Source organism: Microtus ochrogaster, chromosome 4, assembly GCF_000317375.1.
Source record: "Microtus ochrogaster isolate Prairie Vole_2 chromosome 4, MicOch1.0, whole genome shotgun sequence".
In the NCBI taxonomy this organism is placed as follows: domain Eukaryota; kingdom Metazoa; phylum Chordata; class Mammalia; order Rodentia; family Cricetidae; genus Microtus; species Microtus ochrogaster.
This window is the reverse complement of record NC_022011.1, coordinates 37,952,788-37,959,121: the sequence shown is the minus strand read 5'-3', so window position 1 is coordinate 37,959,121 and position 6,334 is coordinate 37,952,788. Positions and strand designations below refer to the sequence as shown.

Below are 6,334 nucleotides of genomic sequence, written 5' to 3'. Positions count from 1 at the left end.
GTAGACCAGGCTGGTCTCGAACTCACAGAGATCCGCCTGCCTCTGCCTCCCAAGTGCTGGGATTAAAGGCGTGCGCCACCATCGCCCGGCTAAGAATGAGAGCTATTCTTGCAGAGGATCTGAGTTTGTTCTTAGCATTCATGTTAGATGGCTTACAATCACTTGTAACTCCAGCTTCCAATGGATCAGATCCCTCTGGCCTTTGCAGGTACGTGCATTCAAATGCACATACACATAATGTAATTAGCAGAGGCAAAAGGAGTCAAGCATTGTGATGAATATCTCTTTGTTTTGCATGAAGTAGATCAGGTGCCTTATCATATAGTAGAACCATTTTAGTTAATATAGCTACCTGTTGATAAATGTGAGCCCATTTTTCTTTTATGTCAATTAGCATTATAGATTATAGATAGCCACTTTGTCTCCTGTGTTAGGAGTCAAACGTTCTTTTGACTTAACCTATTTCAGCCTGTTGTGGAGGCAGGGATGATGTATCTTCTGTAACTATTTCTAGCTGAATTAGGGCATTGATTGTCAGGGCCCAGGAAGGCTGAAAGACTAGTCAAAGACTGGGCAATGGGGCATTTATCAGAAGCATCTGATTTGCTGATTCTGTTAAAGGGACAGGGACCAGTCACATTGGCTGGACTAGTTGATAACAGTTTTCAGCAAGTCCAGAGCTCAGCATTTTACAGGTGCTCCCTGAATGACGTCTGTCAGCCAGATGCAAATCTGCTGAGATATAGACTAGGGACAGAAGTTAAAATTCAGGAACTTTAAGAAAAACCTAGGAGGGGGACTTGATCGGGGGAGGGGGAGGGAAATGGGAGGCGGTGGCGGGGAGGAGGCAGAAATCTTTAATAAAAAAATAAAAATAAATAAAAAAAAGTTTAAGGAAGAAATTATACTAACCAAATTATTTTAAGAAAAAAGAAATTAGTAATAAACTTTATGTAGACATAATAAACTTTCTACCCCCCCCCCAAAAAAAAAGAAAAACCTTATATTTGGGTTCTTTTCCTTTCTTTTCTTTTCTTTTCTTTTCTTTTCTTTTCTTTTCTTTTTTTTTTTTCTTTCTTTTTGTTTTTCTGTAGCTTTGGAGCCTGTCTTTGAACTTGCTCCACCACCCAGCAACTTTTTTGTTTGAACTGTTGAAAGGTGAATCCAAGCCTTATGACTTTGATTCCTTGCTGCTTTCATATTTGCAAACACTTTTACCTGTTGAGCCATCTTAGCATCCTACTCAGTAATTTTATGAATGAAGGAGACTAGACTCACTTAGAGAAGTTAAGGTTTTGTTCAGAACTGATTAGCTTATTCCTCAGCTGTATTAGGAAGTCTGATCACAATTCTGTTGCTTTTACATTAATTACTAATGTAGCCTACCATATTTTTTTTCTTTGTTCATAATCTCTGTAAATGTTCTAAGTCTAGTACTTAGGTTTTTTTCTCTTGTGACTCTTCACAGATTATCAGTAGTGCCAATCTTGTGATTTATGTCAGAATTCATTTTAGGAGGAGTTTGTGAAAGGGCTGAATTACAATACTGACACATGAGCCAGAGATACTGAGCTGTCCTGAAAAGGTCCCTGTCTTTTCTGACCTAAATACACAGTTTCTAACCTCATGAGGCCTGCAGCAAAGGGGAGTGAGTGCTGGCAAGAGCTGGAAGTTTAGTTGGATTATTGAAGAGTCTAATATGTTTTGTAATACTCACTTTTGTGTAACCTAAACCTTATTTTGATGGCAAAAGTACTTTGTCAAAGTGCAAACAAAACTTCTATTTTCTTTTCAATTGCTAATTTTTAACTTTATTGGGTATTAAAAGCTAGATTGCAGGATTTCAGGTCATTTTTGCAAATCTGCCTAATTAAGAGAAATATTTGTCTTTATTTCATCTTCAGGGATTTTTTTTTGTTATTCTCTTCTGCAGAATGCCAGCAGAAGAAGTTTTGAGAATTAAATACCATTGCTTGTTTGCCAGGGTGTTGGTTTACCCTTCTGGGAGAAGTATGCTGCATCTGGTACAGGGGACAGGAAATACTGGAACACTAAACTGTTTGTAAACCCCCTACCCCCTTTTCCTTTTGGTCAGAATTTTCACATGATCTGGAAATTTTAAAGTTAGTCTGATGACCTGCATCATAACTTTTTAGTGAGAAGAAAATCAACAGCTGTGGTTTACACAGTTGAGTGTGCTTGGACATCATTTAAAGGAGAAGATGTCACATTGAACTTTTACAGGTTTTTGTGTAAAATTAAATCCCTGTTCTTTCATATGCTCATGGAGACATTGATGTGAACTCAGAAGAATTCTGGGGACACCAGTTGCGTGGGTGGCTCTACCAGTACCACACTGTGGTTGTAGAAAAGCCATCAAACATGTTTGCATGTCTGTGCTTTCATACTATAAAATAAATTTATACCATTTGTTCTTTTTTCTCACTACTTATGAGGACTGTTGTGGGCATAATATGCAGTGCCACATAAGAAAATACTTAGAGAGAAATTCTGATTTTTTCCTTCACACCAGGAACTGTTAAACAGTAAAGCTTTCATGTACCAGTGATACATCTATTTGAGACTAATACAGCAGATATCTTGAAGGATATTCTGTTGTCTGTAGACTGATAAGGAATTGGGTGTATGATAATGTGACAATTGAATGCATTCCTGAAACAATGGGGAAAAGAATTACATGGATTATGAAGGGTAAACTACTAGCAAAGATAAGAGGTTCCAGAGTGTGGACCTTAAGCAGAAATTCCAGTGTGGATTTAGCACAGCAAGTGTGGATAGTGACAGAGGAGGCCAAGAAGTGGGAATCGGATTATTGGAGATTTATATCCTTAATTATTAACAGGTGTTTACTCAGATATGCAAAGATATGCCATTACCTAATTAAGATGTGCTATTTCTGAGAACAATACTATGTGGGGGACTTAAGACATGTTGGGCCAGTAGTATAGTGCAGATGAGGGATTTTGGTGGTTCAAACTTCTGGAAGATGGGACTTACCAGATTTTAGACAGCCAGAAGCTAAGGATGAAAGGATCTATTGATTGAAGAGAAGAGTTTGGCCTGAGTAGTTAGAGGGGTGGAGTTTTTGAGTAGAGGGAGAATAAGGAAAAGAGGAAGGGAGAAGGAAAGAATTGGGATTGGAGGAGTGGGTTCTGTGTTTGTAGTTGATTGGAACATTAAGGTGCTTACTAATTATTAAGTAGGTTCTTAAACTACTATTAAACTAGTTTCTTAAACGAACCTCTGCACTGACACAAATAATCCCAATCAGACCAAATCAGACTGCCCAGGTTTAATAGATGATGGAAAGGTGAAGAGAGAGAAGGGGAGAGCACAGGTAATCCAGAGACCACACGTTCATTCTTGGGGAGGGGGATGCAGTTTAAATAGCCTTGACCCTCTGGCGGCTTTCTTGACCGCCCCTGGGGAGGGGTCACCATTTTGTGAGCTTCCTTGGAGGTGGAGTTTGGACTGAGGCAACTCACAGAGGAGGGAGCTTATGCCAGGAGCTGGGGTGAACCCCCTAGCTAAATATTCCAGACTTTTTGTATAAAGGGATGCCAGGGACCTGAGGTGATGTTAAACATCCAGCCTTCTGTGTTGATATACTTGACTTTGAATCTGGAACTTGGGTTGATAGAAATTTAGGAATCTGTAGTGTACTAATGGCATTTACAGGAGTGTAGTTGTTGAATTCTAAGGTACTCCAACACTTAGGTTTTAGAAAAAGGGAGACAGTGGAATAATTTATAAAGTTGAGTGAGAATAGAGAGACTGGTGTCTTAGATGGAAGCCAAGGTAAGTAAAGTGTGGCAAGTAAGGAACGTCTGTTGCTGAAATGTCAACAAACATAAATCATTTACAGCATTTACAGTATGTAGATTATAGGAGATTGTGACCAGGCCTGTTTTCAGAAGTACTTTGACTAGAAGTTGGTTGGGGGGAGGATTTTAGAAGAAAATAGGAGAGGAAAAAAAAGAATTGTGCCTTTAAAAGAGGAACGTAAAAATGGGTTTGTATAGCCATAGCTGTAATGGTTTAAGTAAAATGCTGCAGGTCCCTCAGTGGTGGCAGTGGGTTGTGGGCCATGAGATCACACCACAGGTCCCTGAGCAGCGGTAGGAGCAGGCAGCTGATTCCCAAGACCACAGCAGGCCATGAACGAAGGCAGCCAGGGTCCAGACAGGAGGCTGCCTGGTGGGTGAGAGACTGAGATGGATAGGCATGCCATGCAGAGTGAAGTTGGGTATTTATTTAATGGGTTATAGAAGGGAAGGGGAGAAGAGGAGAGAGACAGAGACAGATGGAAAAGGAAGGCTCAGGCTGGAAGCAGAAGATCAGTTTGCCTTGGTAGACAGGGTAGACAGGCTTGTCTCTTAAAGGGACAGGACAGACCATGACAATAGCCATGCAAGAGGTCAAAGATTCGTGAATTTTTTTTTAAAGATTAGTGTAACTATAATGTCGGGCTGCTGATAGAAGTTGATCCAATAGAATGATGGAAATTATGGTGCAGATGATAGGAGCATTAGGCTTGTTGAGTAGACACAAAGTGATAGAGGCTAGTAGGAATGAAGTTCAGAGGTTTATTATATAGGAGTGGAGATAGTTCATTATTATGAATTATTAGGAAGGAAGGAAAAATACATGGCTTAAAATGCACTAGTATGGGGGCATGTTGCATGAAATAGGAAGCAGGGTGACTTGTCAAAAGGAGGTAGGAAAAAAGTTTGCATGTTTAAGAGAAGACCCACACAGTAGAGGTGGAGAATCAGTTCTTGGCTTTCATGTGTACCCTATGTAACATGTATACACTTTCCTTTCCCCTTTTACACAAAATAAATAAAAATGCAATAAAAAATAAAAAGTTGAACTTGTCACTTTTTTAAGTACTAGTATTTTTTGTCTCTTAGTTGGGGCAGTCCTTGAACACTGGAGCTTATCTAGAGCCTCAGGTTGCTCACCAGGGATCTTGTTTTTTCAAATGACAGAACATTTTCCTTTCCTTTCTTTTCTTTTTAAAGTGTTTTTGTTCACTTGCGTGTGTGTGTGTGTGTGTGTGTGTGTGTGTGTGTGTGTATGTGTGGTGTGTGTGTGGAGTCCAGAAGAGGGTATGGAATTCTCTGGAGCTGGAGTTGTTAGTGTGGGTGAGCCAGCCGCCTAATACAGGTGCTAGGATCTGAATTTTTCCTCTTTAAGCAAGTGCTTGAAGCCACCTCTCCAGCCACTGATTTAGCATTTTAAATCCCCCCCCCCCCATGTAGCAACACCTTTGTGGGAGCTCTTCCTTGTTGCTTTTTTGAAGGTTAAAGCTGTTGATCATTAGTTTGCTGCTGAGACTTCTGCTCCTCCTATTTTCAGATGCCCAAGGCTTAGTAACCAAGAGGATTGGCTTTAACCAGGGCTGCTATTTTGTCGGTGAGGACAGGAATTACTGATGCTAATTGCAAATGGTGCATTGCAAAATTTGAATTAGGTAAAGACAGAAGTGAGAGTCTGCAGAGGAGGAAAACTGAGAAAATGGTAGCCAGGTTAGACTGTAAATCCTGGCCTGGTGGGGAGTAGTTATCTAAAATAGGAAAGGAAACAAGATCTGTGGAGGACAGGAATTCAAAGTAACAGACCAAACTTTTAGAACCACTTTTTGTGGTTACTAAAATGCAAAGATTTGTGACAGGAACAGGGTTGAACTTGCATTAGTGATCACTAAATATTATCGTGGGGCAGTGAAAAGAGGTTTCAAGACAGTGTTTCTCTGTGTAGCCTGGCTGTCTTGGAATTTTCTCTGTAGGCCAGGCTGGCCTCAAACTCAGAGATCGACAGACCTCTGCCTCTTCAGTGCTGGGATCAAAGGTATGCACCACCATGCCTGGCTTTTTTTATTCTATGTGCATGAGTTCATGTGTGCACAGCTTGTGGGGATTGCTTCCCTTCTTTTATTCTGTGGGTTCTGGAGATTGAACTCACTAGCTGGCCAGCCTTGTTTAATCAGTGAGTTCCAGGCCAAGACCCTAATTCTAGAGGGGAAAAAAAATCCCAGACCACAAACAACAACAAAAAGTGGACATAGACAGTATCTGAGGAAAGACATTTGTCCCTTGGCATCCACATGCATGTGAACACATACACATATACCTGCACACACAGCAAGACACACTTAAACTTGTGCTCCTCTGTTAATCTCTTCTGTGCTCAGTTATTAGAGTGCACTACTTCACTGGCTTGCAGGTATTTATTTATTTATTTATTTAATCACCCATCTATATCTATATCTATATCTATATCTATATCTATATCTATATCTATATCTATA

At 40.2% G+C, this 6,334-nt stretch overlaps 1 protein-coding gene across 5 annotated transcripts in view; it reads left to right on the top strand.

The window, feature by feature from the left end:
- The window catches only part of Strbp (spermatid perinuclear RNA binding protein), a 118,448-nt gene that overhangs the window by 28,903 nt on the left and 83,211 nt on the right, over nt 1-6,334 (top strand). The window contains exon 1 of one of the 5 annotated variants that reach the window (XM_026789731.1): nt 5,851-5,874. The exons of the other annotated variants lie outside the window; for them this stretch is intronic. The gene's annotated coding sequence lies outside the window, so the exon portion shown is untranslated. Of the gene's footprint in view, nt 1-5,850; nt 5,875-6,334 lie in introns of those variants that run through there. 5 annotated transcript variants of the gene reach the window in all.